Raw genomic sequence first — 12218 nt, forward strand, 5'->3', positions numbered from 1 at the left:
CAATAAAGTGTCTGGTATGCATGAGGTTGTATTGAGTTTAATAAAGTGTCTGGTACACATGAGGTTATCTGCATATGCCATTACAGCTCAGCAAAAGGATTGAGGGGAAGGGAAGAACACAGGTAAGAAGAAACAATACAATTTTATTGTTCCAAGGAGCCTATGTCTGATAATGGGTGTGAAAGCCAATGAACTTATAAAGTCCTTTTTTGTTTACTTCAAAGTGTTTGATTATCTTTATATCAAAATTTTGCATTCTTGTATGGTTCAAAATTCCCTCTAAGGATCCTGATTGGGAAGATTGTTAAGGGCCTGATCTTCCGTTCAGAAATGTTCATTTAATGAAGTAGCACATTGTTCTTCTCTGTCCTATGTTATTTATTTCATGCCTGTGAACGTTTATTCTTGTCCTTAATTTTTGGCTTGTATCACAGATATAGTATCTGTCTTCATGTATTTTTTTTATACTAGGCTATGTATACTGCATTCATCTGTACTATTTAAACTTAGTGCATCTGCACTATTTCTTCACTGACCTGTAGAAGGGAACTTAATTCTCGAAAGCTTATCATGTATCTATTAAATTAGTCCAATAAAAAGGTATCACCTGCAACTTGTTTTTTGACCCTTATTTCTGTACACTGAAGTGGACTAGCACAGCAACCACAATACTTTATTTAAAAAGAAATGCTTAGAACTGTTATTGTTGGAACTAACAAATGATGATACCACAATTGAGGATTTCAGGTGAAATTCTGAAGTCCAAAGGTAGAATGTAAAAACAAACAAAAAAAAACCCATATCACACATCAAAGTGCAGGTCAGATCTGCTTGAAAGTTTCTGAATGCCTGAGCTGCGATTCACATTGGTTCTCATTCCTGCTGCATATTTCGTTTGTGGGTAACTGAAAAAAACTATGTGCAGATGGGAGTGGCAGGAGGGGAAAATAGGGTTTGTGTGAAGGAATATTGGCATCTATGAAAGTATGAGTTAGCCTGCTAGTCATCTTCCAGTATTTGGTGTAGTAGCATGAATCTTCCAGTAATAACAACTTCATAATCTGATCTAGCTGTATGCTCACTTTAGACATTGTGGTAAAAGCTTCACCTATTTGTATATATTTATAATCTCCTGGAAGCTGACACTTTTAACTGATTGAACTATGTCTCTCCCTATAGGCAGCAAAACTCTTTGCTCTTATCATTCTTGACATTTCATCAATCATAATATGCATTTGACAGCAAAGGGCAAACAACTGCTTTGAAGATAGTGAAGAAACAGCTAATGCGAGTGGTGGAAAATGTCATTTTTACCTTGAAATGATATGAACTGAAGTATAATCTTAGAAAAATCTTATTTTACTGGCAAAAGAATCCCAAAAGAAATCTATATGCTTTTTTTTCTTTTGCAGATAATTTAAATTGTACACCAATAGCTATGCATGTAAAAGTAGTATATATCTGGGCAATTTTCAAAAGCTTATTTTCATGCATAAAACTTTTTCAAAATTCAGCCCTTAGCATATAGTTAAGATTGGATGCATAGGTATAAAATCTGCAGGTACTTTTACCCATGGACTTTGCACAAATTTTTGAAGTGAAAATATGCACATACTTTCACTGAAAAATTATTTAAGAAAACATACCCACATGCATTTACAACTGCGAATTGGAGAGTACTTTTCCTGGCAAAAAATACTTACATACTGTTAAAAATTCAAACGTATGTGTACAGAGTTCAAACCACACACCATGCTTCCCAACAGTCTAGGTATAAGAATGTGCATAGAGGCTCTATGGTGCTTCCATTTTTACTGGTGTGATCTACAGGACTTCTTCTCAAAGAGAAGAGCTGGACAGACATCTGATCGAAGACATCCAAAAGGTAGGAAAGAAGAGAGAAGTGTTGCTCATTGGAGATTTAAATCTGCTGGATGTAGATTGGAATATCCCTTCAGTGGAATCCACTTGAAGTAGGATAGATAGTGGATGTTCTTCAACAGGCTCTGCTCAAACAAATGGTAATGGAACCTACAAAGGTGGATGTAATACTCAACCTAGTGCTGACTAATGAGGATAATATCACTAATGTCCAGGTAGGTGCCACCTGAACACCAGTGATCATCAGACCGTATGGTTTGATATCTCAAACAGGATACTGAGAAGTCACACGAGACCAGAGATTTGACTTTCACAAATACGAACTTTGTCAAAATGGGAAAGTACCTGGAAGAACAACTGGAAGACTGGGAGAAAATGGGTGAGGTGGAACAACAGTGGGCCAAATTAAAAGGAACTATTACAAAGGCAACAAATCAATATGTTAGAAAAGTAAACACAAGTAAGAGGAAAAAGAAACTGATCTGGTTCTCGAGGGAGGTGGCTGATAAAATAAAGGCAACCCCCCCCCATCATTCAAGAAATATAAAGGATCCCAAAAAGAGGAACACAGGGAAGAATATCTGGTGAAGCTGAGGGAGACAAAGAAAGAAATCGGGAAAGAGAAAGATCAAGTGGAATAAAGGATTGCCAAAGATGTCATGGATTGGAACAACCACCACCTGATTAGGAGCGTCCAGAAATTGCAGGATCTCCAACATCTTGTCCCACGAATTCTGTTCCATTAATAGCTGGAAAGGCGCTGACTCCATCATGGCCTTAACAAACCCAGTGAAGGAAAGATCCTTTGGGGGGGGGGGGGGGGGGGGGGGGGGGGGGGGGGAATTCCATCTCTCCTCAGGTGGAGAGGGCTCCGAGGGCAAATCCTCTAATTCTTCCATGGAGGAAAAAGATGCCTCCCTTTTCCAGGTATCATAGGGGGCCTCCCCTTCGCTTTGAACATCCAGAGACGCAGGGGTTAGAGCTACCACCTGCACCTTAAGCATCGAGCCAGGGGGCCACATGGGCCCCGGTGGAATCGAAGACAGAACCGAAGGCACCGGAAGTGTTTGGGGCTGCATGAGCATCGGTAGCACTGGGGGTACCATCGTGCCCCCAGGTGCCTTTGGTATCCTCGGAAGAATCAGTGGGAATCGCTTCCTCTACACAAGACCACTTCAGAGGAGGCACAGATGCAGTCGATGCCTTCCTGTGGTCTGACTTGGAGGAAGATGAGTGGTATCGATGCTTCCTTGACTTCTCCTGATGCTCACCTTGGTCTTTGTCTGGAACTGACAGTGATAGAGAACCGCCTGACCTAGATTGGGAAGACATCGAACACGCTCGATCCCCCACTCCTGCCCCAGGAGAGCTGGAGTTTGTCAGTGTGTCATGCGCAAGCGAGGCGCCGGAGATCCCTATGGCCCTTTGTCTGAAGAATTTCTCACCAGAATGGGAACCGGTGGCGGCAGCAGCAGTACTCCCCTTGACCGCAAAGGGGCTTGGGGCATCAGAGCTGGCTGCATCAGCAAGTCAACTGCTCCAAGAGAGGTGCAAGCACCACTGGAGTTGGCTCTTGCAATGGTGGTGGTCCTGGTGGAACCGGAGGCACAATGCTCTGCAGGGCCCGGTCGACCACCAACAGCACATGCCTCTCTAACCCCTCCTCAAAAGCTGCTGAGGATAAAACAGCCTGAGGAGGAGGAGGCAGCAGAATCAGAGCAATCTCCGAGTCATGGGGTAACACTGAACCCTCCACTGGCACCGGTGAAGGTCACTGAGAGTCCTCGGAAGAATCGGTGGGAATCACTTCCTCTACACAAGACCACTTCAGAGGAGGCACAGATGCAGTCGATGCCTTCCTGTGGTCTGACTTGGAGGAAGATGAGCGGTATCGATGCTTCCTCGACTTCTCCTGATGCTCACCTTGGTCTTTGTCTGGAACTGACAGTGATAGAGAACAGCCTGACCTAGATTGGGAAGACATCGAACACGCTCGACCCCCCACGCCTACCTCAGGATCAAGGAATGGCAGTGGAGGTGACACAGAGGGGATTGAAGCTGGGCCTTCCTTCCCCGCGGAGTAGAAGTCCTGGACACTGACAACGGATCTAATATCTTGGAGCTGAACAGCTTTTCCATCTTGTCTAATTGTGCCCGATGACCCTTGTGGGTCATCTGGGCACAAATATCACAACCATGGACATCATGCAATGCCCCCAGGCAAAGGACACAAACCTCGTGGGGATGTGTGATGGACATGCTCCAGGGGCACTGGCAAAAGCTGGACGATGGCATGATAAAAAGAACGCGATGCGTGGTTGATGGCTGGAGGCCACTGGGAGGCAACACCGTCGATGATCAACTGCAAGAACACAAAAAAACTTACCAAGAGCCGTAGAGGGAAAAACCATGAAAATGGAGGGGGACCCAATGCAACGCTGGAAGATGAAAAACTTGAAATTTCAAGAAACAAGCATAAGCTCCATGACTGTGAGGCTTAAGCTTCGCGAAAAGAGAGAGAATGAAGAGGGACCCCGTGTGGATGTATGGTTAGCGGCATGCTAAGCATACTCAGTGTGTCTATCAAAGTTTCTAGAAACTTTGACAAAAGTTTTCCGTGATGGGCTCCATTTGATGATGTTACCCATGTGTGAGGACTACCATCCTGCTTGTCCTTGGAGAAAGTGAACTTTCTATAATCAGGTGGCTTGCTGGATACGAAGCAATATGGATTTACCAGGGGAAGATCCTGTAAACCAATCTTATTGATTGCGTGACTAGAGAATTGGATCAAGGAAGAGCACTCGATGTGATCTACCTGGATTTCAGGAAAGTTTTTAATATGGTCCTGCATAGGAGACTTGTGAATAAAATGAGAAGCTTGGGGGACAGCGCCAAGGTGGTGGCATAGATAACAGTCTGTTTGGCTGATAGGAGACAGTGTGTAATGGTAAATTGAACCTTCTTTGAGAGAGAACTGTGTTAAGCAGAGTGCCATAGGAACCAGTTTTGGAACTGGTTCTGTTCAATATCTTTGTGAGTGATAGAAGGTAAAGTCTGTCTATTTGTGGATGATACTAAGATTGGTAATAGAAAAGATATGCCTGAAGGAGTAGAGTGAATGAAAAGTGATTTAAGAAAGCTTGAAGAGTGGTCAAATATTTGGTAGCTGGGATTCAATGCCAAAAAGTGCAGAGTCATGCATCTTGGGGGTGGTAATCCGAAAGAGCTGTATATGATGGGAAGTGAAACACTGATGTGCATGGACCAAGAAAGAAACCATGGAGTAATAGTATGTGGTGATCTGAAGAAGGCAAAGCAATGTGAGAAGGCAATAACTAAAACCAGCAGAAAAAGAAGCTGATAATGCCATTGTATAGATCCTTGGTGAAGCCTCACCTGGAGGCCTATATTCAGTTCTGGGAGCTTATCTAAAAAAGGATCGAGACAGGGTGGAGGCAGTCCAGAGAAAGGCGACCAAAATGTTGTATTGGAAGACATAAGAGGAGAAGCTACAGGTTCTAAATATGTATACCCTGAAAGAGAGGAGATGCAGGGGAGTTTTGATACAGACCTTCAGATACTTGAAAGGTTTTAAAGAAGTACAAACTTTGAACACATTCCATTGGAAAGGAAACAGTAGAACTAGGGGTCACAAAATGAAGCTCCAGGGGGGACGACAAAGAACCAACATTAGGAAATATTTTTTCACAGAGAGCATGGTGGATGCTTGGAATGCCCTTCCGGAGGAGGTGGTGAAGAAGAAAATAATCAACAAATTCAAAGGGGCATGGGATAAACAGTGTAGATCCCTAAAGGCTAGAGGGCTGAAATGAAGACGAGGGTGCATGGGGTAACCTGCATGGAGCAGCAGTTACTACCCTTAACAGAAGGCATGGGGATTACTACACTCAATCAATAGCCTTGATGCTTTTGATGCAAATGCAGCATCGCTCCCTGTTTTGGTGGCGGAGGAGAGGGGAACTGGATACAGACAATGACCAACATGGGGCCTGACTTTTACAGTCTGGGGTACTAACACACAGACATAAGGGAAAAAGCACAGGACGGTTTCTATGGCCAAGATCCAAATCAAAGAACATCAAGCAGCATTTTCTGAATTATCAAGAATACATAAGAGAAAAAAATCACAGGATGGTTTCTACAGCCAAGTCCCAAAGCAAAGAACATCAAGCAGCATTGTCTGAATTATCAAGAAGCTCCTCACCCAGTAAAACTGTTGCTAGCAGTAATTTATGGGTTTGACAGTTGCTTGGTTTTGATTGATTGTAAATATTACTCCCTTATCATGAGACTTGGGGGTAACTGCATGGAATAAAGTTACTACCCTTGAGAGAAACAAAGGGTATCCTTCACAGAGCGGCAGATTCTACCATAAGAAGCTTGCTGGGCAGAATGGATGAGCCATCTGATCCTTTTCTGCCATAATTACTATGTTATGTTACTATGTTATATGCTAGGTGTGGCAAACTGGCATCTCAGAAGCTGCATGTGACTCATGAGTCTGCTCTTTACTGTCGACCATCTCCCCTACCTATTGCACACTGCAATCCTCTCCATTCCCAGCAACCAGCTCATGGGCAGAAGTTGTAAATTTTCAACTTCTGCCCATGAATCAGCTACTGAGGAGGAGGAGGAGGACTGCAGTGTATAGCTGCTGCTCATTTTCATAATTGTTTCCCTATTAAGCTCGGCCACCAGTGGACCCCATCCCATGACGGCCAAAGGCGAGATACAGCAGGGCCATCAGAGAACTCATTCCATGGCAGCCAGATAGGCCACCATTGATCCCATCTTGTGACGGCTAAAGAAGAAGCTCGATAGGCCGCTGTAGAACCTATCCCATGACAGTGAAAGAAAAAGTCAGATAGATTGCTGCAGCAGTCAAATAATTCCAATAGGCTGCTATGGACTCAATCCCACAGTGGTCAAAGAAGAAGCGCAGTAGGCTACCACAGACTCCATCGCATGTTGGCTGTAGATGAGGTTCTGGCAGCACTACTGTGGAGCTCATCCTGTAGCAGCAAAGAAGAATCTCAACAGATGAATGCAAAAAAGGAATGGTAGGCGACCACAGACACTATCCCATGGTGGCTGAAGACGGGGGCTACTGTGGAGCCCATCCCACAATGGCCGAATAAGTAATCTGATGGTCTACCATGGCCAAGGAATGGTAGACCACCGCGGACTTCATCCTGTGACAGGCGAAGATGATGGCCAGCATGGAGGTCATTCACTTCAGTGAAACACAAAGCCCTGAGAGAGTGTATGTGTGAGAGAGAACCTGGGCATGTATGAGAGACCCTATATGTGTGTCAGAGAGAAAGAGTGTGGTTATGTGTGTGTACGTGTGTGTGTGTGTGAGAGAGAGAGAGAGAGAGAGAGTGAGAGTGAGAGAGAAAGAGTGTGAGAGTCTGTGTGGGAGGAAGAGAGAGGATGTGTATTTGTGTGTGAGAGCAAGAATGAGAAAGTGTGTGTGAGAACATGTAAGGCAGTGTTTGAGTGTTATAGATAGGTTAAAGTTTGTGCAGTCCTCCTTCCCCAAATCCATGACAATCACAGAGGGCCTCATTTTCCAAGCGTATCGCACGTGGTAAGGGACGTTTTGCATGCAAAATGTCCTTTTTCGCGTGTGATACCAAAATGGGGGCGGAGTCGGCCCCAGAAGAGGAGGAGTCGGGGCATCACCAGGGCCGACTCCGCGACGAAGGCGCGCACAGCGAAAAGGTAAGTGCCTTTTCGCTGCCTATTTCGCTCCCAATAGCTACACCTGCTATGTTGGCGCTATTGGGTGCGAAACCAGCAGCGATCGCACCGCGACGGTGCGATTGCTGCCGGCTAGTGCAGGCCCGCCCCCCTGCCCCTCATCTAGAGTATCGCAGGCCTGAATCGATGAAAGGCACAAGAGGAGTTGATTTGTACAATGCACTCTCTTCATTGATGTCAACATTATCACAGAACCATTATTGCAGTGCAACCACATTCAGATCATCTTCACCCACTACTAGCTTTCAGTTAAACGATTTTGTTATACTGTAAGCATTAGTACACAAATTCCAAATCTTTTCACTCTATTATCTGATCCAATAACACTTACTTTCCCTTGACTGGTTTTCACTATTATGTAGAATAATTTGATTGGATATCTCTTCATCATGTCATCCCAGGAAATGAACCAATCTACCCACTAGCATCTGACCCTAACATTCTATATAGTCACAAAACAGTGATACAATATCATTTGTAAAAAAAATGGTATATAATGTCATTTGTTATGTATCAGAAATCTATAATGAGTGCAGAGCTAAGGTGCTGAGGGGTAATATCATAATTTTTTGGCTTTTTTGCATTTATGTTATGTGTATCATATCAATTTTTTAATGAATTTCCTTTATTTTTGTTAGTTTTTAAAATGTTTAATGTAATCAATTTCCAGTAGGGTTTTGGGAGAGCATTCTTCAATTGATCTAAATAATATTCTCCAGGGTGATATTAATTATTATTGACAGAACTTGTAACTCTATATTATCTGTCACTATTTGTGTACAAAAATGTTCATTATACATAGCCAAACTACCTGATACCACCATACATGCTCTGATCCAAAAGATGGGGGATACATATCTAAAAGCAGTAGGTGAATTCTTAAAATATTAATACTATAATACTAAAGTCTGCTTTGAGAAAACAGCTAGGGGAAGTGCTCTTTCAGCTCGGTGACAGGGTCCCTGATTGTGAGCCAACAAACTACAGATTCAAAACTTGAAATCCCTCGTTAGAAAACGGGCTATAGTACGTGAAGTATACAGAGTACATTTTATTTATTTATTTATTTATTTATTTGGATGTTTTATATACAGTTGTTCCAAGTTAAGATCACAATGGTTTACAAATTTATCGTTCGGTTTCTGGATCAACATTCCCATTTTAGGTCAGCATTGATATTCTAGGTTTAACACAAACAGTTAATACATAGTCTAGGTCATTATCTAGTTTTGTGCATTATCTAGTTTTTTACAATTATAACTACTAATTCTAGGTCAACACAACATTATCAAGAATGTTAATTAAGGCGCTATTTAATTTTTTTATCCTATATGCTATGCTCATGTAGTAGACGTTTACACTTAATATCATTCAATTTCTATTACTCTGTTTGCTAATATTGTTTAAAGATCTGATAGTGGGGTACATGGATCCCTTATAGATTACATCTTTAGTAACTTACATCCCAGAGCTTAAAACTTATAACATGAGGCAGCTAGTGAATGCCAATGATGGTAGATATGTTTCTCTGAGGCTCCATCTAACTAGTGGGCGTTATTCCCCTTCCCCTCAACCTGATGTATATCTGAGGAAATCTGGAAATCATATTTGGTGATTTGACTATGTGTTCCAGTAGAACCTGAAGTACTGAGGAGAGACAGATCACTGATTACAACCAAAGAGTTGGTGAGTCAGAGGTACAGGAAGTGAGCAGGCTGGAACAGCAGAAGCATGTGGAGCAAATGAGAACAGCAGAAGCATGTTGGATCGAATGAGAAGGACACAATGGGGTAGATTTTATAAAAAAGAGCGAGCGCGTACTTTTGTTCGTGCACCAGGCGCAAACAAAAATCCGGTTCGGCGCGTGCAAGGGGGGTGCACATTTGTGCACCTTGCATGCGCCGAGCCCTGCACGCGCTGCCCGTTCCCTCCGAGGCCGCTCTGAAATCGGAGCAGCCTCGGAGGGAACTTTCCTTCCACCCCCCCGCACCTTCCCCTCCCTTCCCCTACCTAACCCACCCCCCCCAGCCCTATCTAAAACCCCCCTACCTTTGTCCGAAAAGTTACGCCTGCCTGAGGCAGGCGTAACTTGTGCGTGCCGGGCCAGCTGCCGGCGCATCTTGTTCCGGTCTGGGGGATGGTCCGGAGGCTGCGGCCACGCCCCGGACCAGAACCACGCCCGCGGTCACGCCCCAGGAATGCCCATGATGATGATGCGCCGGCCACGACACGCCCCCGACACGCCCCCAGGAAAGCCCCGGGACTTACGTGCATCCCGGGGCTTGTGCGTGCCGCCGAGCCTATGCAAGATAGGCTCGGCGCGTATAGGGGGTTTGGGGTAGGTTTTCGGGAGTTATGCGAGTAACCTACACATGTAACCCTTTGAAAATCTACCCCAATGTCTTTAATTTTGTCGGAGATAAAAAAAATCTTAGAGCAGACTTTTCAAAAGACTGGCTCTCAGTGAAAAATTCAATAGTAGAAAATAATGAAACACTGGATGGCATGTGCCTTAAGATGGAAGAATTAGAGTAGAGAGTGACTGACTTGGAAGACTGTGGGACAATTGCAGCTAACTCGGCTGTAACACTATGGAAATAAGTTGTGGACTAAAATGAGAAAATTGTGGACTGGAAGATAGGTCTTACTGCTCCAATATTAGAATAGTTGCAGTTCTAGAGAGGTTGGCGGGTAATAATGTGCCTGCCTTCAGTTGCGGGCATGGATCTTTGGACTGTGGTGAAGTTGGCACAAGCTGCAGGGAGGAATCCTGCAGGTCTCCACCATCGGCTGGTGAAGCTGGCTGTTACAGAGGCCCAACTGGAGCTTCACCTATACCAGCCCCTGGTCCTCTTATGTTGAGCCCTCAGATGCCAGGGCCAGTAGGACTTAGGCACAGGCCTCTGTTGAAGAGGTAGAGATCCACAGAGACAGTCAAGTCACAGATCAGGATCTGGGGCAGGCTGAGTATAAGTGTAGTTACAGACAGTCAGCAGTCAGGGAAGGTGGTGTTCTGGTATAGTCAAGAGTCAGGCAGTGGTCAGAGGTAGGCAGAGTTCAGTCATGGTTGATAGTCAGGCAGTGGTCAGTGGCAGGTGGAGTTCAGTAGTAATTGAGAAACAGGTGGTGGTCAGTGGCAGGCAGAGTTCAGTCATAGTTGAGTGTCAGGCAAGCCAAAGTCAGAACTGGAGATCTATCCGAGGGAAGTTGGGATGGATAGGTAGGCTGGGAGGTGAGGAATGGCACAGGCAGGAAAAAGAGACACTGAAGCACCGAAGACTGACCACAGGATGAATATGAAAAATTGAAGACTGATCAGGGGACCAGATGAAGAAGAAGAAGACCAAGGACTGCCAAGATGAAGACCAGGAATACAGAAATGAAGACCAGGAACATGCTGAAGCAACTTGCTCTACCTAAGGTAGTCGACCTACTGCCGAGGCAAGGACTATAAGAGGAAAGGCCCTTTTATGGGCCACATGACATGACATCATCAATGGGCGCTGTGGGGAATTTCCTGCCATGGGTCCTTTAAATCAGAGAGAGATGTATGTGTGCACCTAGAGCAGCATTGGGGAGTCAGCAGCATCCTGCCGCAGAAGCGACAATCTGGCTGGAGTGCAGCAGCCTGCCCCGCCATGGTCTGGTGGAACCAAAGTGGCTTCAGGCTGGAGGTAAGAGAGGCGGTTTGCAGGGCCGACCTACAAACACCTTCCTAGAGCACATGTTAAAAGAACTTCTCTCCCTGGGTATTACAGACCCAAAAGTAGATACTGATAGAGGCCACTGGGCACTGAAACAAAGGCAAGACACTAACAATACCCCTTGGCGTTTGTGATAAAGTTTCCTAAGTACCAGGTCAAAGAATGGGTGCTATGTAAAGTGAGGGAGTTGAGCTCATTTGAGTATAAAGGAAATGGTATGGCAATCTTTCTAGATTAACATTTTTAAACTCTGAGGAAAACAGCAATATTCGCTGGTGTAAAAAAAAAAAACCATTGCATGACAAAAAGCTATAACCAGCGAGACCAAGGTTTTTATATGAGAGACTGAGGAAACAGTTTAAATCCCCCAAAGAAGCCATGTTATAGAAATATAGCGGCAGATTATTGCCTCAAGCCCAGGAAACATCACTGCACTCCAACAGAAGTACTGGGAGGAGGAAGCATGAAAGGAGAAGTCCAGCTATGAGAGTGGAGAGCAGCATGCAGATCAATAACAAGTTCTCTGCACTGGAAGATGTACGGAGTGGCTGGCTTTTTCAGCCTGCCAAGAGTCAGTCACTGCAAAGCTAAAGACTGCTAGAGTTGAGGATAATGTCTGGTTTATTCAGAGATGGGTTTATTCAGACATTGGAATGTAGGGAGCCTGCCCAAAAGAGCAAAGCTAGAGCAGGAAGGAACAGTCATAAAATGAAGAGACATGATAGGTAGACTAAGTTGTAAACTGGAGTTGTCCCAGAAGGTGCAAATGCAGAATTTTATTTTTAATGTTACTCCTTCAATTAGCATATGGCTAGTGGACACAGTAGTAAAGATATTGGGAGTGTG

At 44.3% G+C, this 12218-nt stretch overlaps 1 protein-coding gene and 1 long non-coding RNA gene across 8 annotated transcripts in view; one reads left to right on the top strand and one right to left on the bottom strand.

Annotated features, from left to right (window-relative positions):
• Positions 1 to 12218, bottom strand: part of TPK1 (thiamin pyrophosphokinase 1) — an 831917-nt gene that overhangs the window by 183361 nt on the left and 636338 nt on the right. The gene's annotated exons all lie outside the window — the stretch shown is intronic.
• LOC115084564 overlaps positions 1 to 12218 on the top strand; it is a 35322-nt gene that overhangs the window by 2399 nt on the left and 20705 nt on the right. The gene's annotated exons all lie outside the window — the stretch shown is intronic.

Source organism: Rhinatrema bivittatum, chromosome 2 (assembly GCF_901001135.1).
Source record: "Rhinatrema bivittatum chromosome 2, aRhiBiv1.1, whole genome shotgun sequence".
Taxonomy (NCBI): domain Eukaryota; kingdom Metazoa; phylum Chordata; class Amphibia; order Gymnophiona; family Rhinatrematidae; genus Rhinatrema; species Rhinatrema bivittatum.